Source organism: Microcebus murinus, chromosome 8, assembly GCF_040939455.1.
Source record: "Microcebus murinus isolate Inina chromosome 8, M.murinus_Inina_mat1.0, whole genome shotgun sequence".
NCBI classification, from domain to species: domain Eukaryota; kingdom Metazoa; phylum Chordata; class Mammalia; order Primates; family Cheirogaleidae; genus Microcebus; species Microcebus murinus.
In genome coordinates, this window is record NC_134111.1 from 31591524 (window position 1) to 31616292 (window position 24769).

The following is a 24769-nucleotide window of genomic DNA, read 5'->3' on the forward strand; positions in this document are numbered from 1 at the left end:
GCAACATGCACTGGTTCTAATTTAGGTTGGAGGATAAGGAAAGATTTCTTTCTTTCTTTTTTTTTTTGAGACAAAGTCTCAATCTGTTGCCCAGGCTAAAGTGCCATGGCATCAGCCTAGCTCATAGCAACCTCAAACTACTAGGCTCAAGTGATCCTTCTGCCTCAGTCTTCAGAGTAGCTAGGACTACAGGCATGCGCCACCATGCCAGGCTAATTCTTTTTTTCTATATATTTTTAGTTGGGCAATTGATTTCTTTCTATTTTTTAGTAGAGATGGGGGTCTCGCTCTTGCTCAGGCTGGTTTCAAACTCCTGACCTTGAGCAATCCACCTGCCTTGGCCTCCCAGAGTGCTAGCATTACAGGCATGGGCCACCACGCCTGGCCCAGGGGAGATTTCTTTAAGGGAGTGTTAGTTAAGTTCAAAGACTAAGACAGCTACCAGGAAACTACTTCTGATTCAGAGTCAAGGTCTAGAGAAGTGTCTTGAATTAGAAAACTGCATATATTGAAAACAAAATTCTGCCTTAGTACCCAACCAGCCTTGTAAATGTCCCTTAGTGCTTTCTGTATTTATCCATGTGCTATTGATATTGGCTGAGAGTTGCTTTTCTGCTTTATGGGAAATTCTCCTTTCTCACACAGCCTAGTTGATTTACTTTGGATGTATACTTTGGGATTTTTTAGCTTGATTGGGTTTATTTTGTTGTTGTTGCTGTAGGCTGTGATACGAGGACCCACTACTCTATATTTGTAGGCACTGAAATGAATCAGATTCTGAATTATAGCCACAGAAACAAGTGCAGGTGTTTTCATGCCCTTGACTTTAGAGCTAAAAAGACCGGTTTAAATGCCATCTGCAAAACAAAGAAGCCAGTGAGGAATGTCTCTAGGAGTAAATGAACCCATCCTTCTCCTGGGTGTATTTCAGAAACCTACAGAGAGAAATCTTTCATCTAAATTAAAGATGGACCCTCACAAAACTTCAAAGAGATCTAATGATATGAAAGGAGTAGCCAGGGCTTATGAAGTGCTGGTGGATAATTACAATCTGAGATTTATTGGTGACCACTCTTGTGTCAGTAAAAGGTTGGCTGACCAGATAAAACCAGGCATTGGCTAGAGGGAGGACTCTTGAGCCACTCAATCTTTTGAAATTTCTAAGGAGTTTCCCAAGGGGAAAATCAGCATTCACATGCTCTATAGGAAAATCTTTACATGGGCCGAATGGATTCAGCTGGCTCAGGCTGCTTCATTTGACAATGTCCAATTCAGTGTCTGAAAAATGTGGTCATGTTTTAGGTCGTAGGGGTATCCCTCAGGCCTACCAAGAGCAGAACTGAACATTTCTATGTCTGTGAGGCACATTATTGAATCTATAGTGTTGTTTAGCTTCAGATCGCTTAAGAAATGCAGTATTGTATGATGGCCATGTAATCAGAAAGTGCTACCGAAAACATGATTATGAGGACATTTCCTGAGTGAGATTGTAGTTTTCATAGTGTGACTCATAGTAATATGGCAGCTCTTTTGTTTAATGCCCATGGATAGTGAGGTTTGTAAGATGCTATGAGCATGCAGTAATCAGCTGGGTCATTTTAGTAATAGAATTTACAAATGTTATCTCCAAGGAATCTAAACTGAGTAGCAAATTATCACACTAAAACTGAGAGATGAGCATTTTTCAGTCAAAGCTTTTGTCTTCGCTCCGAAATCTTGGCATTAATTTTTGAAAGGATTATTTGTTTGGCTGCACAAATACTGCCTTAAAAATTGTAGTTTCTGAATGAAACCAAGTGGTTGCTTCAGTCAGTTTTTATTGAATAATACTGAAAAATAACATAAAAACGAGATGGAAAGAAAAAAAATTGAAGACCCCTTTCTCTCTGTCAGTTATCCCATGGTTCTATATTTGGTCTTTGAGCAATTCAAACATAATCTATACAAGCCATAAGATATCCTCAATATGAGATCTCAAATACAGATTTTGGCATGGATGTAGAGAGATAGGAACACTCCTACACTGCTGGTGAGACTGCAAACTAGTACAACCTCTGTGGAAAGCAAGATGGAGCTACCTCAAAGAGCTAAAAGTAGAACTACCATTTGATCCAGCAATCCCCCACTACTAGGCATCTACCCAAAAGGAAAAAAGACATTCCATAAAAAAAGAAAACTGCACAGGAATGTTTATAGCAGCACAATTCACAATTGCAAAGATGTGGCAACAACCCAAGTGCCCATCAATAATACATGAGTGGATTAATAAAATGTGGTATATGTAGACCATGGAGTTCTACTCAGCCACAAAAACAATGATGATCTAGTGCCTCTTGTATTATCCTGGATAGAGCTGGAGCACATTCAACTAAGTGAAGTATCCCAAGAATGGAAAAACAAGCACCACGTGTACTCACCATCAGATTGATATTAACTGATCAACATGTAAGTGCACATATAGTAGTAACATTCATCAGGTGCCAGGCAGTTGGTGAGGAGGGGTGGGTACATTCACACCTAATGGGTCAGGTATACACCATCTGCGGGATGGGCATGCTTCACGCTCTGACTCTGGTGGGGCAAAGGCAATACATGTAAACTAAACGTTTGTACCCCCATAATATGCTGAAATAAAAAATAATTAAAAACAAGAGATCTCAAATATAAAACATCTTTAAAGTTGTAGAAACAAAATCTGATTAAAACAACAATAAACTCATCCAAGAGTTTATTGTAGAAAATACACAACTTTTAGGCATGAAACATATATAAACTGTAAAAATTTTTTCTACTTTTAATTATTCATCCCCTATTCTCAGCATGTTTTTCTCAATATATATTAAATATATTCTCAATGTATTATGAAAAAATAATAATAGCTCACATTTATTGGGGGTTTACTATGTTATTGGCACAGTTAAACTCTTCGTGTCTATCAATTTAATGTTCACAAACACCCTATGAGGTAGGTACCATTATGGATGGAAAAAATTGCTTCTTATAGAGTTATAGCCCAATTTTACACAGCTAATAAGCATTAAAGACAGGATTTGCATTAAGGCATTCTGAGTTCAGGGCCTGGCTCTTAATCCCAAACTGTACCACTAACTGTGGCAGCACAACTGAAAGTGATAAATTCAAACAATTTATCTTATTTCCACAACCTCAAACAGCTAGCTTGCTTTTGAAGTGACTTTCCTTATTTTCTTATGAATTGTATGTTTCAAAATTCCACAGATACTGGTGCAAATCATGTCTTCATTTACTGAAGAAATGCCATAGGTGTCATTCCTTTGTGAGTTAGGGGGTGCTACGAACTTTGGAGGTGATATCTGGACTTTCATGTGACATTGGCAGGTAGTTAGGACAGGGGCCATGATTCCTTATCTTAATAGCTCTGTCTTCTAGCTGATATGAAGTCTGTAGACCAAGCAGAAGGTGACCGTGACAGGCAAATGAATGAATTTAGAGGGGAAATTATAAGCATACTTTTTTAGGATTAGTCAGGTCATCGAGGGTAAAGTTTACAGGATGAAGACTTTCTCTTTTCAACACTCCTCTCCCCTGAAGTGTGCCATTCCTCAAGCTCGTGTAGCCTACAGAAACATGGTATGATTTATCGCCCCACAAATCTGCTTGCTATGTCCCATGTGGTACAGAGCCTTCACAGTGGAACTGAGAAAGACAGGAGGAACCTGGCCAGCAAACTCAGCCCCATCAAAACAAAGTGGAAATTAGTGCAATTAATAAAGTGGGTCAAATTATATAAGACTCTCATGTTCTTCATTTTCTGAATAGCTTTTTCTTTTCCATGGAATTATTTCACAGTTTTCACTGGTTAGTATATTTTTATCCAAGTGGTATTGATTGAAAGTTTGCCCTTATCAGTCTAATGTTGAGCATTTACATTTTTATGCATAGCTTTGAGATTTGGTTACTTATTGAGTGACTCTTTAGATTTAAATGAATAGTCAAAAGAATAAGACACGTTGTTTTCTTTTTTTTTTCTTTTCTCCCTTCCCCACATTCTTTTCACTGTGATAACATGTGCTATGATGTCCATGGGCAAGGAAACACTGCCTTGATATTTCACCAGAGTGAAATGACTTTTGATTAGCCATTACACATTTCTCAATTTCTAAAGGGAATTTAAACCTCATTCTTGGAGGAAGTGGTGAATGACAAAGATATTTTGGTACTATCATATAAATGAGGCTTCTGATTGAAAGACTAGGTTCATGCAAGAATCACTATTTTGTTCATTTTTCATTGAAGTGCTCAAATTAATGGATGTGTGTCAATGCAACGTAGAATCGAAAGGCAAAGATAAAAGTCCGCATGCTCAATTCTAGCTCTAGCACGTCAGGAGTGCAGGGTCTGCTGTGTGAAAAGACTGAGAAAGTTTCTTAATAAAAACTTCTACAAATCTTTGATATCTGCTTATTTATTTTCTGCAGAACAGCAGCCTCTTCGCGTTTGAAGTCTCAGAAGCAAGCGCCTGTTTCTGTTGAGTTTGATTACAGTAAGAGTGGTCTCCTCACGGGAGGCCCAGCTGGGTATATCCTGCTTATTGCCTTGGTGTCTTTTATGGAAGGAGAGAAAAGAGGAAGAAGAGACCACATTACAGAAATGGTAATTTTTTGCAGCACTGGCAGAGTCTCAAATGATATTTGTTCTACTACAGTCACTTCCAACCAGAAGATTCATTTTTGCAGCAGATGAAAGATTTGCAGCATGCAAATGTTTGCATTAAACACATTTCAAATGTGTTGAAATCCTATCCATTGGTCTCTGCTTTATAAATGACGTTTGTAGATATATTTTGCTGCTGTTACATTGGTGCTTAATTAGAACTAGTGAAAAAAAAAAAAAACATGATTTGTTTGGTTGCAGTTCCCTCCCAAATATTTAAATAGGAGTCAAGTGACTATTAGAGTAGAAGGAAAAAGTGCAAAAGTTTAAGATTTGGCCTTGTTTCAAGAACTATTAAGTTTTAATGATTCTGGTAATGTGTTCAATCCCTTAAAGGTTATGGGGCTGACATTTCTCAACTTATTTATGTGAAGAGAATTAGATTAATTGTTAGGGAATGTCACTGGGGAGCTTTTGCTCAAGGGTTACTTTTGAGTTTATTCCTGGAAAAGATTGAAAGTGGCAGGGACAAGGTCAGCTTTCTATTATGTCCCATGACCATTTCCAGGAAAGTCTGGCGAGCCAGACCACAGGGATTCTTGGTCTTTATTGTAAAATGCCAAAAGGGATGTCCACCCATGGAAATTGTTACACTTTCTTTCATAATGTTGCCATCTGTAACCTCTTCTTGATACAAGGAGTGGAATCTTGAGAAAAGGAGGCTGAAATGATATAAATCCTGAGAGCCAGCAAGTGGAAAATATTTTCTTCCACAACTGGAAGTTCTAACTGTGCCCATTAGATATACCAGATGGTAGGAAAATCATTCTAGAAGGGAGAAAGACTTTGTGGAGGTGACTCAACCTTCATAATGGTCTCTGATGAGACTGGATTTGACTTTCATTCATATATTCTAGTTTAAAATGATATTCTTAATAAGTCAGCAATTTATATAATCACTAAACACCCAAGACATTAAAATTAGCATAAGAATGGTATTCATTCATTCATTTATTCAACAAATATTTTTTGATCTCCTTGTAAGGGGCAGACACAGAGAGATAAAGTGAACAATATAAAAATATTGCTACTTTCATGGAACTTTCACCTTAATGAAGTAATATAAAATCATGGGAATTTTTTTCTGTAATGCTATTCTTTATATATCAAAAGGAAAACATTTTATTTACTCCTAGGTCATGCATTCAAGATAGTTTTCTATTGGTTGGCATGTGCTCATGTTGATTAAAATGGGCATTCTCTGTTCCTAATGTAGTTGTGATAACATTAAGCTTTTTTGAGACAGGTGGCAGACTTTGCCTAATGTGAGGCCCTGCAGTAATGTTAACTTATGAAAGATTTAACTTATGGAAGTGACTTTATTTGCTCTCATACCTGTGCTACTGATTTGTAGCACTAATTGGATTCCTTTCCTGACCCTGTAGAATTTAGAAGTTGCTAGATACTCATGATTATACAAAGATATATCATCCTCCTCTTTTTAAATTTACTTTGTTCCTTTTATGGAGATGCAATCAGGGATTTTACATATATTCACTGTGTATTTTCTTACTAATAAATCTGGAACTTATTAGTCAAATTTTTGATACAATTAATTTGTTCTAGGTCTCAAAAGAAAGGCAAAGTTTTGACAGTTTGCAGAGCACTATAGCATTGCTGTTCATTTCCAGATGTTATTACTGTTGGAAATACATGTGACCATGAACATTGACATATAATATATTGCACATTCTAGTTTATTTTTATGACGATATTTAAAAAAAACACATAGGTTATACCTATGTGTTTAAGATGATATAACAACTCTGACAATTATATGGTGCCTGCAATTAGTAGAAGCCCCAAATTCTCCATGTTATACCATACAAGTGAGTCTTCGATTGCTTGTTACCTGTGCTGCTGGAAGTAATTATTTTACTAAAATAAAATATCAAAGGTTATGAATCATTTAATTTTTAAGACAAATTAGAAAGGATTGAAGGTTATCCTTATAATAATAGCATTAATTATTATGCTTTATACATTATGATATATTTTCTTGAGGGGAAGAGGAAGGAATGGAATTGTTTATAAACCTGGGTGTGCCTATGGCAGTAGGTTGTATATGTGACTTGCCTTTGTCCTGTGTATATTCTGGCTGCACAGGTGATAGACCTTGGCCTAAGACTGGACCACCAGTATTAAATGGTCTGCTTTTCTCACTGTCCTACAGACCCTTACCTCCACCAATATATTCCCCTTTCATTTTGTTCTGACAAATTTATTTAAATGGCTTTCACAAAATATTCACAATCAGAGGGGGAAGTGACTCAGATAAAAAGCCTCATTACAAACAAAACCCATTTAATTTCAAACCTTCTCTCTCTCTCTCTCTCTCTCTCTCTCTCTCTCTCTCTCTCTCTCTCTCTCTCTCTCTTTAAGAGACAGAGTCTTGCTCTATTGCCCTGGCTAGAGTGCAGTGGTGCAATCATACCTCACTGCAGCCTCAAACTCCTGGGCTCAAGAGATTCTCCTGCCTCAGCCTCCCAAGTAGCTGGGACTACAGGCATGTGCTGCCACATCTGGTTAATTTTTGTATATGTTTGTGGAGATGAGATCTCGTTCTGTTTTGCCCAGGCTGTCTTAAACTCCTGGTCTCAAGCCATCCCTCCCACCTCAGCCACCTAAAGTGATAAGATTACAGGTGTGAGCCACCACACCTGGCCTGAAACCTTATATCTCTCTATATTTTAGCCAACCTATTTCCCTCTTGACTGAGATAAATTTCAATTTCTTTTGGTCTAGTGGTCCTGTGCCCTTATTGTTAGCTGCCTCAAACCATTCTGGGGAGCAGGTCATTTGTAGAAGAGTCTAGTCAGGAAAACAGAAACCTCTGTAGCTGTTTCAAATAGAGAACATTTATCACAGACAATTAGGTGAAAAAAGACCCAACAACAAGCCAAATAGAGAACAGAGGAAACCCAGGAATTAGCAGCAGCAAAAAGTAGTTACCATGCCTAGGTCTGAAAGACTAAAATAAGTGTAGTTGGTTATTTACCAGAACCTAGGTGCCAAAGCCATCTGGTATACCTGTCTGAAGGCATGCCACCAGAATTACCACTTGGGAGGGAGAGAGGAAAATATCCTGATTTCTCACATCTTCCCACCCCCAATCTATTGTCAGTATCTCTGTTTGATCAAACCTTGCCAGAAACCAGCTCACACAGGCCCAGGAAACAGACTCTGGCTTGGGTAAGATTCCCTGTGGCACAGAACAGAGAAGAGTGGAAAATGGACCTGTAAGCAAACAGGACAAAGAAGATAATATGGGTCAAGTAATCAATACAAATAATCTTTTGTTCATATTCACAATATCCTCCAGAGAAAATAAACTGACAATTGCTAATAAAAACCCAACTACTACAATCCTTGATTAACTTTCAATAATCGTATAGTCTCAAATTATCATGAGGTAAACTGTAAGTTTTATGCACCTACTCTTTAAAATATAAATAATTAGACCTAAAGTAGTTAGAAGGTATTCTGGAAAACAGAGGAGCATATATGAAGCATGTCTGGATTTGTAACCTTCTTAATAAAATGTAACATGTCTAGAGAGTTCCAGAGTGAAAAGCAGGAGGTTGGAATGACTTTCAGAACTTATTTTTAGGAAAATATACATCTTAGTAGTTTAATAGAAAAGATATATTATATAAAATATTTATAATAAACAGAGTTTTGGTGAAAATTTGAATGATTAAAATTTAGCCTATATTTCATCAAATTTAATATGAAGTTTTGCAGACACATTGAATAGTTCTTTTCTTAGATGATTACCTTGCTTAGGAGTGTTTCCTGTCCAGACAGAATTCCCGGATCTTTTTCACTTACTGAGAGAAGACTGTGCCCACATGCCTTTAAAAATGTAAGAAAGCATGAGTACGTTCTCTAGGAAGAGGGATCACCTTTATTAGAATCAAACTATTTTACCTAGAACTATAGTAAAGCAAAATTCCAACCACAGTTGATACATAAAATGTTTTTATTTATTCTGTATCCTTAGTTTTTTCCCATCTTCTTTTTGTAACCCACATATACTCGAGCAAGTAATAATAAGGTGTCGTTTCAAGGCAGTGAACAGCAACTTTTTATTGCTCTATAGATTTCTTTGCAAAGAACAATTATTGTTGACACTTAGAATTTTTCTATAGAATACAGAATCACAAGTGGGATCATTAGCTAGAGCATATAGGAGTTCTTGCAGTCTGGTCGGCATGTCCTATAAAGTGAGAATGGCATTATTGCCTATCTCATAGTGTTGATATGATAGTTAATGGTTGTAAAGAACTCAGACTAGTGTTTGGCACATAGTGAATGCTAAAGAAATGCAGCTCACTCGTGCATCTGTGAACTGACTCTGTTCCGTGTGACTTTGGTCTTTCTTCTGGAACCTGTAGGCTAGTCAATGCACATTTTCTCATGGCAATAATAGGGGACAAGAGGACAAGAAGACACGTTTAAATGTGCAAGCCCATCTCAAGCTTCTATTTTTATTGCATTGGCCAAAGCAGGTGACATGGTGGCAAAGCCCACTCATGGAAGGAGGGTTATGTACATTTCATGACAAAAGCTATAGATACAAGGAGGGGGGAAGAATTTGTGCAATTTTCCCCAACTACCACAATGAGCTCTTGTTAATGTCTCTTTTCTGGGTAGAGCCCACTCTGATGCCTTACTGAAGATCAATTCTTACTGTATATAGGTCCTGATTAGGATGTTTTTAAAACAACTTTACCACCTCAGACTAAGCAAGCAAGGAATCTTGTTAAGAGAAAAAAGTTGCAAATAAACAATCACATTAATCACATCACTTCCCATTTGTCATTAAATGGAAAAATATCACCTTGTATTTATAGACTTGACATCACCAGGATAATATGTCATACTTCATTAAACTAGAACATCAAATGCAGAAAACAAAATATTTGCTGTTCGATAAGATGATTCGCTGCTTGAACAAGGTTTGAGGAATTGTCAACATGCTATGTTTGAATCAGAAAATTAAACCAAGAACTGTGACTAGAAAAATGTTAAAAAAAAAATACCACAGATTTGCTTTGAGAGGATACAGCATGTTCTCGTCACTTGTAATTTGACCATTGGTTCTGTCTTTATTACCTGAGATGTTGCTTAGTGAACTGCTACAAAGCAACCCGTGCAGTCTGTCACTAAAGTCCAATTTAGTAATGCCAGAGCATCAGCTTAGGGCTGACAGGGTTTGTGCTACGTTCTTTGGCTTCTAGCAAGGCCAAGCCCTCTCTTTGTCAGAGGAACTTTATCTCCTAAGAAGTCAGAAAGTTATAACATTGGCATAACCAGCTATATATATTCATCTACAAAATAATAAAGTTGCTATAGCTATTTTTCTAAATTAATGTGCTCATTTTCTATATTTGATTTAGAAATTCTTTACTTGTTCTCAAGGTAGGTACTTCATTGTCTCCTGGTAAAAAACATGGATCAGTTATACAAATATTACATTAACTATTGTAAGCGGAAAAAGCTTGCCTATCCTGTTTTGCTTTTAGTCTGCTGTGAGATTTAGGCAAATCACTTAACTCTTCAATATTCTTACCTGTAAAACAAGACAATTTGCATAAACTTTATACCTATGTAGTCAAATAATATACAAGGGACCTGAGGTAAATTCTAGGCCTGTCAAATACATACCTTTGTTCAGAATCACCGTGTGTGTGTGTGTGTGTGTGTGTGTGTGTGTAGGTTTATCTTTTACTAAAAGTGTGGTGCTTAATTTTACTTGGTTTCTCCTTCTAAGAGGAGGGACATTAACTTGTAGGATAAAGAAAACAAAAGGCAGCCACAGAACTGCAGACTACGGTGTGGGCTTACACAATATACCTACTACCGTTCACTCGCATTGCCTGGCATTGGTGACAAGATTTTTAAGTCACAGCTGCAGAAATAAATAAGGCATGTTGGGACTTTTATATAACTGAAAAGTCTCCTCTGAGACTTTCTAATTGCTAGAGGAAAGAAGAACTCAGAGAGATTTTACATGTGTAACTATGCAGGCGCTGGAGAACGGGTCTACTTTCCTAGAAAGTCGAAACCAGTAGTGCTCCACAGAATTACGAATTCTCTCCCTTTTGCACAAATCCATACTTACATGTCCACTTTGTCTCTAGCAGCACAGCACGAGTCGGGGCTCAGGATGTCTGCAAAGCTAGGCGCTTGGAAGTGTAGAGGTTAAAGGCCCAGTTTCCCTTTCTCCAATGAAGAATTTTGTGGAACTAGCATTGTAGTCTCTTGTTAGTCAGAAGGAAGAATTAATAGCTTTAGAGTCTGGTTCCCTTATGAACTCTCTGGTGGAGCAGCTCGTGTCGCTTGCAGCAAAGAAAATTTAGCAATCATGAGGGCAAGCTAAACTGGGCCTGGAACACCGTATAATTAAAGGCAGTCAGCAGGACGGTTCTACAGAAGGATGAGGGAAGCGACAGCTGGCCCTGACATGGGACCAGACCACATTCACCTTGGGGAAGTGAAGTTTATGACGGGAAGAAAGCCAGTGGCAGAAAATAAATTATTTCCAAATGTTTGTTTTTAACAGAGTGTGGATTTTGGAGCCTTCTGTATGGATAAGTAGGCAATGAGTAGAAAACACAGTGATATGAATTTTTAATAGCCAAATGATATCTTGGCGTCAAAGCTACTCATAAGAACATGCATTTTTAACTTCATCTGACTGCTACAGTAGGACCAGCTAAAATTGAAGCAAGGTAATTTTCAAGTTTAAAAGTTTAAAAATTCAAGCTGCATAGCATTGTCTTAGAATGGGAAAATGAGGACAAAGTCATTCACTTGAAAGGCAGGGTGGGCTAACTAATCTAGTCAGGGTAGGCACAGGTTTTGTTGTGCCAATGAACAATCTCCAAATCTCAGTGATTTCAAATGACAAAAGTTTACTTGTCATTTTTTCCCTATATGTCTAGTGTGGATCAACAGGAGGGTTCTGCTCATAATGGGCATGAGGGACTCAGGCTAATGGAGGCTTCACATCTTGTAATGCCACTATTTCAGGTTTCTTTTGATTAGTGTTAGCGCAGTGTATATTTTTCAATCCCCTTACATTCCCCTTCTTTATTTTTAATCTACTGTGTCTTCATATTTAAAGAAGGTTTCTTACAGACAACAAATTGTTTGTTTGTTTTTTGTTAGTTTCTATCTTTTCATTGGTATATTTAGGTCACTGACATTTAAAATGATTATTGGTATAGTTGGATCAATATCTACCCTTTCTGTTACTATTTTCTATTTTTTGTCTTTGTTCTATATTTCTTTTTTATTTTTGTCTCATCTCTCTTTCTGATTCTCTGGTTTTAATGTGTGATCCTTTCTTAGCATAACAATTATATATATATATATATATTTTTACTTTAGCAATTTCTTTCAAGTGTTCAATATACATTTATAACTAATACAAGTCTACTTTCAAATAATAGTATGTTCTGTGGGTATCATAAGTACCTTATAGCAAAATACTATCAAGGTTCTCCTTTCCATCCTTTATAACAATACTATCATTCATTTTACTTACATATAAGCAACAATACCAAATACATTTTTGATAATATTATTGATATTTTGAACAAACTTACCTGTTAGATGAACTAAGAATAAGAAAAATACAAGACTTTATTTTACCTTTATTTATTACTTCTCTAATGCTCTTGCTTTTTTATGTAGATCTGAATTTCTCACATATTTTTCTTCTTTCTAAAAAATTTCTATTTTCTATTTGTTGGAAAACAGGTCTACTGATGACAAATTTCCTCAATTTTTGCTTGTCTGAGAAAGCGTTTATTTCTCCTTCATTTTTGAAGGATAATTTCATAGGATACAGAATTCTAGGTTGGTATTTTTTTTTCTCTTTCAACACTTTAGATATTTCAGTCCACTCTTTTCTTGCTTGAATGCTTGCATCCTTCCTGAATACAAGTCCAATGTAAATCTTATGCTTGCTGCATGTAAGGTTAAATTTTTCCTAAAATTTTTTCTTCTGTTCCATTCTCTTTCTATTCTCCTTCTGGTATTCCTATTGTTTATATATTATACCTTCTGTAATTATCCTACAGTTCTTGGATATTCTGTTCTATCATTTTCATTCTTTTCTCCCTTTGCATTTCAGTTTTGGAATTTTCTATTGATATTTTTTTTATGCTCACTGATTCTTTCCTTGAACATATCCAGTCCTTTGATGAGCTTTCATAAAAGGCATTTTTCATTTGTTATAGTGTTTTTTGATCTCTAACATTTCCTTCAGATTCTTTCATAGAGTCCCCATCTCTCTGCTTTCATTACCCATATGTTTTTGCATGTTGCATACTTTTTCCATTATAGCACTTAACATAGTAATCAAAGTTTTAAATTCCTGGTCTGATATTCCTACATATCTGCCATGTCTGTGTCTATTCTGATGCTTGCTCTGTCTCTTCGAACTGTTTTTTGTTGTTCAGTATGCCTTGTAATTTTTTGTTGTAAGCCAGACATGATGTACTAAGTAAAAGGCACTGAGGTTAATATGCCTTTGGGGTGAGGTTTATCTGATTAGGAGCTAGTGATGTGATTAGGGGAAGGGGGAGAGGAAGTATTCTGAGTGCTATGCTTTAATCTCATTCTTCCAGTGAGCCTGTGCCTGTGCAACTGCTTCTCAGTCTTCCTCCCACTTAGTTGATGCAGGAAGGATAAAGGAGGCTGGAGTTGGGTATTTCCCTTTCTCGAGGTCAGTTAGGCCCTGGTAAATAGTTTCTCTTGGGGCCATGCCTTGTTAATAAGAAGATAGTGCTCTGGGTATATTTCAAAATAGCTAGTTTTCTTCTTCCCCTGTTGGAAGTACTGGGGGATTTTCTCTTTTCTTTACTATAAGAATCTGGCAGGATCCTGTAGATAACATTTGCTAAACTGTAGAATCCCCTTAAGACTGGGCCCCCTGCTAAAGTTTTTGACTCTCAAACTTGTCCATTGAGCCTTCAGCAATTCCATCAATGACCATTTAGGTTTTTCTATCCTGGTACTGGCTCCCATGGAAGTTTCTACTTGTGGGTCTCTGCTTCCGTAAATTGTCATTTTCTGTATCCACTTATCCATCACTCTGACTTGAGGGGCAGTTGTTTTGCACTGCGACCTCAGTTCCCTGATGGCTCTAGGAAGAGTTGTTGATTTTTGGTTTGTTCAGCTTTTTTCTTGCTGTGTGGACAGGAGGGATGACTTTAAACATCCTTACCTGCTGGATCAGAATCCAGAAGGAGGGATGCTACCATCTCAGTATGGGACTCACAGCCTCACCATAGCCGGAGCAAACACCTTAGAGAATTGCACACTGTCTCTTAAATTCTTCAGCCTGACAGTGACACATCATTTATATTCATATTTCACTGGCCAAAGTAAGTCATACGGTCACATCTAATTATGAAAATGTAAAGATTATAACCTTCCTGCTTTGCAAGAGAAAAGGAGAACCAGAAGAAATGGGGATCATTATTAATGGCAACCAAAGCACTCCATAGAAGGTAGTATTTCCCACTTCTTCCACTACTCTGCTTTCTAATCACCTCATATGTCAGCCCTAGCATTTCACACTCCATATTTTGCCATAGGGTATTATAAAGAAACCTATTTTGCTAGATGCCGTATTTATTGTTTGTCTCTCCCTTTCCACCTCCAGTGAGGTGAGCTCCATGAGAACAGGGACTTTGTCTATTTTTTTTCACTTCTTTCCCCCCAGAAACCAGAATATTCCAGTGCTCAGTACATATTTGGTGAAGGAATTAGTGCGTGTTTATTTGTTCAAACACTGAGAACCCTGAAAAGTAAACTCTTGTTCAAATCCTTTCTGTCAGCCAAATTGGACTCAGAAACTGTCTCTATGATGGGAACGAAGCATGTGAAACCAGTGCAGAGCCTTCATCAGACTGGCTGGGTGCGTCTGCTGCCGTAAGACAGCAAGGAGAGGAAGAACATGCCTCGGAAGTTCCTCTGGAATGTGGCACTATTTTAAGGCAAAAGTATATACAGCCGGAGGGAAAATGAGTCTGAAAATGAGATTAGGCTTTTAAACAATGCAGACAAAAATGTGGCAATGAGTTGAAAGACAAGAAAATTCTCCATTAAAAAAAAATCTTCCCACCCCAGTTTTATGTTTATAATCAAGGATATGCAGCTTTCATTTCTTACAGAAATGTAAACAGCTAAGTCACCTCTTGAATATGAAATGTAAATGCAGCTTCTGGAACACTCTCCTTCTCCAGGAACAGACCTGCCAGCCCCTGGGGTGGTGGAAATGCGTGCTTCCTGCTGGTTCGGGCTCCCTGTCTTTGTGCTTCTTTAGGCTTATTGTTCCCTGTGAGCTTAATGAGTGCATTCAGGCATGTAATGAAGAACACCATCACACAAACACTTTATTGAAGTCCAAAGATATGGTGCTTTTATCAATTATATTATTCAGGAGGGTAAATTTGCAATTTAGTAAAAAATACATAGATTGAGTGACGTCTGGAACACTGGTGCATTGACACTCATGATATTAGCAGCCATGCTATAAAACAAAATCTTAAATTGATGGCATTTTATTACAGTGGGTGTACAGCTTTTGTCTTTCTACTTGCCAGAGGAAATAGAGAGCAATGCAAATGTGTATCACAAGTCCCTCTGGTGTGATAGTCATACTAACCAAGCTTAAAACATTCGATGGCCAAAGGCATGAGCTTCCATTGCAAATGATTTTCTTTTCACCTCCACTATTCTTGGCTGATGGAATGAACATAGTGCTGGAGGGCAGGTGATCCCTGCCAGCTATCCAAAAGTGACCTCATCTAAGCAATTTATTAATAATTGTCTTTGTTTTCTCTTTCTTTGCTCCTTTTTTTAAAAAAATAAAGTGTTTTATGGAGTTTTCAGAGCATGTTCATATACATCTCATTTGATCTTTATAATATCTCAGTGAAGCTAGTTGGCCAAAGGTTATCACTTCCAATTCTAAATAAGGGACACTGATCCTTGGAGAGTTGAGTGGGATTGAAGCCAGGGATTTTGACTTGAAGCCTAATGGGGTTTTTGTTGTTGTTGTTTGTTTGTTTGCTTTTACCAGGATAGACCAATGATACTCCAGGCCTCAGTTTCCTCATTTTAAATCAATAATAAATATATCTAGTTTGCCAGCTTCACATGATTGTTGTAGGGATGATAAGAGAACGTTGAATTTTAAATGATTAGTCAAAGCCATATGCAATTGTAAAATAATTATCTTGCTTCTGTGACGTCCAAAGGCTCTGTCTTTTGACCAGAAAGATTTCCTCTCTAACTTCTTCAACAGATAGTGTCCAACACTGATGCATATGTATAGAGCTCTGGGATTCTCCATGCAAAGACATTCAAGAATAACCTCTCTTAAAGGAAGAGAACCAATTTGATGGCGAGTACATGTGGTACTTATTTTTCTTTTCTTGTCATACCTTGCTTCAAAGGATGGGCTCAAGCTCTATCCAGGATAATACAAGAGGTGCTAGATCACCATTGTTTTCTGTAGTTGAGTGGTATTGTATGGTATACACATACCACATTTTATTAATCCACTCATGTATTGATGAGCACTTGGGTTGTTTCCACATCTTTGCAATTATGAATTTTGCTGCCATAAACATTCGCATGCAGATGTCTTTATTATAGAACATCTTTTTTTCCTTTGAGTAGATTCCTAGTAGTGGGATTGCTGGATCAAATGGTATTTCTATTTTTAGATCTTTGAGATATCTCCAAATTATTTTCCACAGGGGTTGTACTAGTTTGCAGTCCCACCAGCAGTGTAAGAGTGTTCCTATCTCTCTGTATCCATATTTGTTGTTTCGGGACTTTTTGTTAAAGGACATTCTCCCTGGAGTTAGGTGATATCTCACTGTGGTTTTGATTTGCATTTTCCTAAAGATTAGAGATATTGAGCACTTCTTCATACATTTGCTGTCCATTATTCACAAAATGAACTGCGGAACAACATTAATTACCAAGAACTTTAAATATTAATTTTCTTGGAAGAAAAATCTGCATATGGACTTTTTATTTTATGGAAAAATTTAAAATTGTGTTTTCCTTAGCTTGATAGCAAGCAGCTAAGTTTTTATACTTTGGTCAGAACACTAAAGAAAAATGTCTAAAGGATTCTGGTTAGGATCTTCTAAAGGAACTTGTGGATAATCATTGAAGGAGATGATATAATATTGACTATTAGGAATTTAACATGGAAATAACCCCAAATTTAGTTTCTTTCTATCAGGAAAAAGAAAGCTGTACATATATAATTTAATATTCATAAAACTAAGAGTAGAAGAGAAAATAAAGCATGCTTTATTCATACAGCAATTTAGAAATTTTTTTTAAAAAAGGAGGAGAAACAGGCCATTAAAAAGCACTGAAATGATAACTCTGATTTGGCTCTTTCTAGGGACTGAAATCAAATTGAAATTTTTTTATGGTAACTAATTGGTTTGCTTCAATGCTATTCTATTTTCTCACTCATTGATAAAGATAGCCCTCTTACTTTAACTAGGCTCTGTAATATAAGGCTATGATTTTTAAGAACAGAAGTACAAAAATAAACAGCTATCCTATATTCCAAAATATGTTATGACTAAAGCCTAATTTTCAAAATATAGAGTATGAGTTAGAGAACTTTTTCAGTAAAGGACCAGGAATATGGTCTCTGTCAAGAATACTCAATTCTACTGTTGCAGAGTGCAAAAATAGCTATAAATAATATATGAGTGAATGAGCATGTTCCAATAAAACTTTATTTATGGACACTGAGATGTGAATTTCATATAATTTTCACATGTCATGAAATACTATTCCTTTTATTTTTTAAAAATAGAAAAAAAAACATTCTTAGCTTATGGCCATAAACATGGCCATAAACATGTGTGGCTTATGGCCACACATCACAGATAATGTGACGATGGGCTGGATCTACCCATGGGCCATGTTCAGCCCTCACCTAGAGCAACGGACATTCATTGTTGCTAGAGACACTGTTCAGTTCAAAAGATTCTTTGGCCTGCAAAAGTATTTCTAGGAAGTTTTTTCCCACGACGCACATTTTTAGCACTGATATCAGCAAAGACAATACTTTACAGCAGGGGTCTAGAAGTTAGATGATCATCTTGGCATAGGAAAAGTAGAAGTGCTTCCTTGTTAGGAAGTTAGAGACCCCAAATATACATTCAAAGGAGGAAAATCAATTAGCATAATTTGGCATACAGCTTGCAAAATCTCAGGGCAAAGGTTTTAACAATCTCAAAGGGCTAAGTATATTATCACTCTCAATTTTGTGCTCAGTAAGTTTCTGTTGGAATTAATTGGAATTCCCATGAAGTTCCTAAGTTCTTGCTTATTATGTAGAATGAAGTGAACATAGACTATAACCATCCATTTAGAAGACAAAGGGTTAACAAAATGAACCTTTCAGTAGCACTCTTTATTGCCACTTGATGAAGGTTGATTAAGAAAGACTTAAATGATTGTGGGATTTTACCAAAGTGCTAGGCAGTAAGGCAAGGTGTGAACAATATCTATATGATTAGCCATTATGAGCATAATAATACCCATGGCTAAGCTAATCTATGGCTATAAATTGGATATCTATGGAACCTGCTAAATTCTTTCAGATCTCCAGTGTGTAATTGAATCATAGTGAAGCAGCTAATTACTGCTATGTCCCATTATCGAGGAAGTTCACACATCTTCTAAACTTCTTTGACTCACAGTTAACGCCATGACATTTTAGTGTCTAATGTTTATTATTTATTCATGTGTGCTACTTGCATTTGTTCAACTAAATCGTAAGTTTCTTTTAGACAAGATCACATTACATAAACAGGAGCAGCATAATGGTTAGGGGCAAGGCGGTGGAGTCAGATTGGGGTTCAGATTTTGCTTTGGCATTTACTAGCAATGCAGTTTGGAGCACATGACAGAGTCCCTCTTTGCTCTCAGTTTATTCATCTGCAAATGATAATGATAATAAAAAGTATCTACCTGATTGGATCGGGTTGCTGTGAGAGGTAAATCAACCAACACAGGCAGGCACTCAGAATAGCTGCTGGTGCACAGGAAGCCTTCAATAAATGCCAGCTGAAAATATACCTGTGGGTCCTCATCTGATGCTATAAAATCCTGTTTATAAGCTGGTGACTTCTGCAGTCCTGATCTCTCCACTGACTCCCACATAAGTTATCCACTTGGAATACTTACACGTCTCCACTTGGAAATCGAATACGCATCTCAAAAACATCATGCCCACAAAACACACTTGATTTCTTTCCCACCCAAACCTATTTTCCCATAGTCTTTCCCATCCTAATATAAAGGCCAACATTATTCTTCCAGTTTGTCAGGCTAAAAAACAAATATAATCCTGAAGTCCTCTTTGATCTCTCTCTTTCTCACACATTCCATATCCTCTCCATCACCCTATTCTATAAGTTCTATAAAATATGTTGAAATCCAACTAACCTGGATCTGGATAATATAAGCACAGATATTCATTAAAGTATTATTTGATATATGTTTTAAATTTTGATATATGTTTTAAATTTAAAAAGTAAAAAAAAATAAAACTGAAAAAGAGAAAATCCAGCTAACCACCTTGCCTATACTGCTAGTCTACATCACAATTATTTCTTGCTTAGGCTATTAACACAGTAGCCTCCTACCTGGTCTTCCTTTCTCTAGCCATGATCCCCCACCATCTATTAATATTTTCCATATATCTGCCATGGTGCTGAATCCACAGCACCTGCAGGGCTCCTAGCACATGGCAGGTATTTAATAAATAAAGTAAAGGAATGCTTGATTAAAATACCTGGAAGCTAATTGACTTATAACCTTATGATAGGCACTGAGAGAATTTGATTCAAAGCGATGTAAAATTCTGCCTTTTAAAATTGTCATAATAAATAATTCTTTTAGAAGTGAAAACAGAAGGAGAAGATAGGACTGCATAATTTTGAAGGATCCTTCAGACTATAAAATTTTACGAGTCTATGGCTTGTTAAAAGCCATAAAGGGCAAGAATAAGGCAGACAAAGCAATCTATTAATAGATAAACACTTGACTGGAAGATTCTTGGAAAGTGTACCAGATGGGGTAGGTTTTGTTTAACAAGCCCTGCATTTGCACCAGAAAGGTTAATTTGTGAGTCCTTCGTTTGTACCAGACATTTATGTTTTATATTCAAACCCCTCAGTTAGTCAGGATATATTATCTTATGGAAAGGAAACACCCTTCTTAATTAGATCTTTTACTAAGAAGTTAAATAGAAAAAAAAAAAAAACATTTTGTGTCAAATTCTGAATCCCTAAATATGTTATTTCTTTTGCAGCACTGCTCCAATCTGTAAATCTTTTATTCAAGTAAGTATGATTTCTTTGAATTGTAAAGCTTTACAATTTCTGTTTATTCATTTATTTATTTTTAAGATTATGTTTAATCGTTGGGAGGCTCAGGCTTAGTGTGTTTTCAATGTTAATCCTGGGTTCCTCTCATTTCTCTGTAGTGACTGTGACCAGACTGAGGGATGCTCCGAGGGACAGTTGCCAGGAACAACACGTGTCGTTCTTTTGGCTGGAGAACAAGGGGCTTGGTGGCCACTGAAGCCTGGTGGGTCTGGATCTCTTCCTGGGACACGTCCAGCCTGCAGCTCCTCTCCTATCTGTCCCATTTTTATTTCAGTGCAAGAGAGAGACACAGGGGTTTTGCATCTAGAAAATTCAGAGACTATTTTCTCTTGACTATGCATAAGGAGACTGTAAATAGACATGGAGAAAAGATAAAAAAGGAAAAGAAATGAAGAAAGAATGGGAAAAGATGAAGAGGGAAAGGCAGCCAGAAGGGGAAAGAAAATAAAGAAATGGAGAAAGAAAAGGAAGAAATAAAATTAACTTTCAACTTTTGAATGATATAGAGGGAACTGATTTTGTGTGTGTGTGTGTGTGTGTGTGTGTGTGTGTATGTATATCTATGCATGGTGTGTGTGTGTGTGTGTGTGTGTGTGTGTGTGTATGTATATCTATGCATGGGGTGTGTGTGTGTGTGTGTGTGTGTGTGTAGCCCACCTGTCAGCTGAGAGGCCTTGAATCAACACTGCACCCATAGCAAAGAGCGCACCCAGTACCCAGGTGCTCTTGATCTCTACCCATAGTTTCCACTAAAAGGAACCAGGGCCAGGGCTTCTTGGAGAAATGGCTGGTTCTAGATGCATTGGTCAGGAGAGAATAAGAAGAACCTGGAACATCTTGTGGCAGAAAGCAAGAAAGTGCCTGCAGAATGACAGGGACATGTCAAAAGAACATAGGAGCCAGTTTAAGGGGACTTCCAATGGGCAGATTTGGGAACAATATGAGCATCAAAATATAACAACAACAATAATAGTAATAATTACAATCCATTATATAAAATAAGAATTCATGAGTCCATTCTTATATTAAATTTCAAAACATACAAGTAGAGAAGCAAAAATTGCCTTTCTTGACAATAGAACTACTAAGTATAGAAGGGCTGGCAGAGTTAGAAAATCATCAATGGATGCTAAAATGCATGGGTAAAGCTTTGATGAGGACCAGGATTTGCACAGGCTTAAAGTATCCTGAGCAAATTATTTATTAATTACAAAGAAACAAATAACAAGTTTTTAGTAAAGAAACCCAATGAATACCAAAGTAAACTTCATCAATGCTGGGACCACCAACATCAAATACTTCCAAATGTGATGCAGGGAAGGACAAGCCACCACTCAGTGACAGTCCTGGCAAAGCCAACGACCTGAATGTAATCCTGAGGAAATGTCAGCCAAACCCAAGTCCGGAAACATTCTCTGAGGTAACTGACCTGTACTCTTCAAAATTGTCAAGGTCATGAGGATAAAAGAAGAAAGAGGAAAGGTTCCAAATTAAAGGTGATTAAAGAGATTTGAAAAGTAAATGAAATCTATGTTTCTAGATTAAGAAAATATATGTTCCTAAACTTAAGAAAAGAAAATGGCTGTAAAGAACATTAGCAGAACAATTGACAAAATTTGAATATGAATTATGAGGTAGTGTCTTAGTCTACTAGAACTGCCATAACAAAATACCATGTGCTGGGTGGTTTAAATGACAGACATTTATTGTCTCAGAGTTATGGAGGCTGGAAGTCTAAGTAAGGTCAGAGTTTCAGCCTGATATTTTCTGATGAAGGCTCCCCTTTTGGATTGTAGACGGCCACCATGGAGAGGTTCATTACGTACACAAGGAGCCCGCCGTGCGGCTCTGCCTTCCTTTCCGAGCATTCAGAGTGGACTGCAATTATGCAGGGTGCCAGCTTGTTCGCAAGCCTACTACGCGCACAGTCCCTCTGAGTACATAAACTCTCTTTTCCTCAGAGAGCCAAAGAATGATGCAAGTATTTTCCTTCTCAAAATGTGCCAGAAATTTCCCAACAACCTAAGAGTGTTAAAGGCTATGTGCAGAGGGCATTTAGCTCTTCCCATTGCAGAACCTTGCACCTCAGCTCACAGTAGCTCCTTGCTGCTTCTCCTCCCGACCCCAGCCCCATGCATGGACTGTGGACATGACCACATCTGTGCATGTCGTCCCGACAGGGGACTGAAGTCCTTCCCACAATTTGAAGGTGGTAGGCAGAGAGTTCCTCTCAGGAAACACTGTAGGGAAGCTGGCAGGGGACAGTCATACATACATATAGGGAGGGTCACATTCTATTACACTTGAGTTTCTATGGTCACAGGAGTTAAAGCCAAATAGAAACGGAAAGAAACAAATCCATGTTCACACGGCAGAGCTCGGGGTATCCCCTAAGGACCCGAAGTGATCCAGGAAAAGGTTTGGGATGTTTTATTTTTGTCTTCACTGAAAACAAAATCTACTGTTTCCTTTTGAGATTTTTGGAAAAGAGACAGCAGGTGAGGAGGTTAGGGCACAGATGCGTGAATACTGCCACTGATAACCCTAAATCACAATTGATTTGGCACTATTGGCTTTAAATGAAAGTAGAAATGAGCCAATGTAGCTAAATACAGGCTACAATCTAATTTTTCTCTTATATTACAGTCTGTGGCTACCAGTGATCCTTTTGCCTTTTCCTTAGGGAATAGGAAGGGCAGAGAAAGGACAAGAATAAGCATAACATTTAAACAACAGTGCAATCCTGCCCGTGATAGCCCTTTCAAAGTGATGTCACAAGTAGCTGGCGTTTCCTTGACAACACGACAATTGTAAACAAAGATGTTTTCTGGATGGCTAGAGCAAGCTTGGCTTTTATGCTCACACCCGCTTTCAACCCCCAACCCCCTACCATGAGTAAAAAAGATCCTCTTTCCTTCTGCTATGATTTTTTCCACATTGAGATAGCATAGGTGAAATGAGCCACTATTTTCTTCTACCGTTTATTTTTTATGTTTCATAATTATACGATGCTGGGAATTTTGTTGAAATAACCAGTCACTTTAGAGAATAAGAGATTGCACATTGAATTTCTGAAATCCCCCTGTTGAGTGGCACTGCAAGAATGCATGAGGGGAAACTCTGATACGTGAAATCTCAGGGCTATGACAAGTTTGACAAGATGAGATTGGTTGCCATTACCTCATGTGGTCACACGGCTGTGTCTACCACCGAGCCTCTCCAAAACAGATAAGGAGGACGAGGAACAGCTCTCTCGAGACCAACACTGATCTGCGTAACCTAAGGAGGAAAAATCAATCTGGGACATTTTTAAAGCATTGTTTAACAAGTCAAATAATGTGATGTGAAGAATGATGCAGGACAGGCAAACATTTAGGTTTTTGTAATTTCTCTATAAACTCCACAATAAAGATTACAAACCATTATTTCATTACTGTTTAGTAAAAATCATATGTATTTTTAAAAATTCAACTGGGGAAGGAAAATAGAAGGAAATAAAATATACCCCAAAGTGTATCCATTACAATGTTTACTGGTGAACTGTGGCTGTTTTTCAAAAGTCATTGACACCTACTCTAATACACAGGCATAGAAAATCCTTACAGGCTCCATGAGATCTTTATAATATTTTTCACTTAGGAAGGACTAATCCCTATGAAGGGAAGCTTTTTTGAAATATAGGCTAAAGTAATGAGATATAAATGTTTGTTTTTATCAGGAATTTTAGCATGGACATCTTGGACTATTTACTAGAGAAAATGAGATACTTGGTGGCATGCAGGGGTATCGAGGCACATGTTGACTGAAGTCAAGATTGAGGGACAATGGTTGGGACCTAGGTGCGCCTGAATGACCCTCAACTAGCAAGTCTGGGTCGAAGCCCATGATCTGGAGAGAGAGAAAAAAAAAAAAACTGCCAAGGGAGAAGATGCTGCAGACCAGCATTGTTTTGTAAGCCCTTCTGGCCAGGATAAAGTCAATTTCTCCATTTAACTTAAAAAAGCAAAGTTCTGTCATTTGCAAGCAATGTTTCCCAGTGAAACTACTGAGAACAAGTTCTATGATTGTGAAGAGAGGGAGAAAAAAGAGACTGGCTTTTGGCATCTGAAAACAAATGTCTCTCACTCACTCAATTATGACTGTCCGCTCAGAGAGAATGACTCTTTATATGTGGAAACTGAGAGGGTGTAAGAAAACTAATGTAATCGTGGGCCAGAAAAATGGCAGAGAGGAGGTGGGGAGCTCATGGAGGTGAGAAGTGATGAGCGAGAAGAGAAACGAGAAATTAATGGTTTCGAAATTCTTTGTCAGTTTCTTCCTTTATCCTGTTTCCTCTCTGTCTGCCTCTGCAGATTGCTGCAGGTACATGGATAGAGTGCTTTAATTTGTGAGCATCTGTTCATCCCATTTGAATTCCATATTCTCTAGGGGAAAGTCTGTGATGCAATGAGCATAAAATGAGTTGCAGAACCATTAGTAGCGCGAAGGTGGGGAGGGGGTCTCTTACCTGAGGTGCTGCTTTGAAAACGTCCTCGAGACTCCTGTCTTCCCTAATGAAGTGCTATCACCCCTGCAGATGGTAAAATGATGTATATATTTTGCCGAATTCCCTAAGC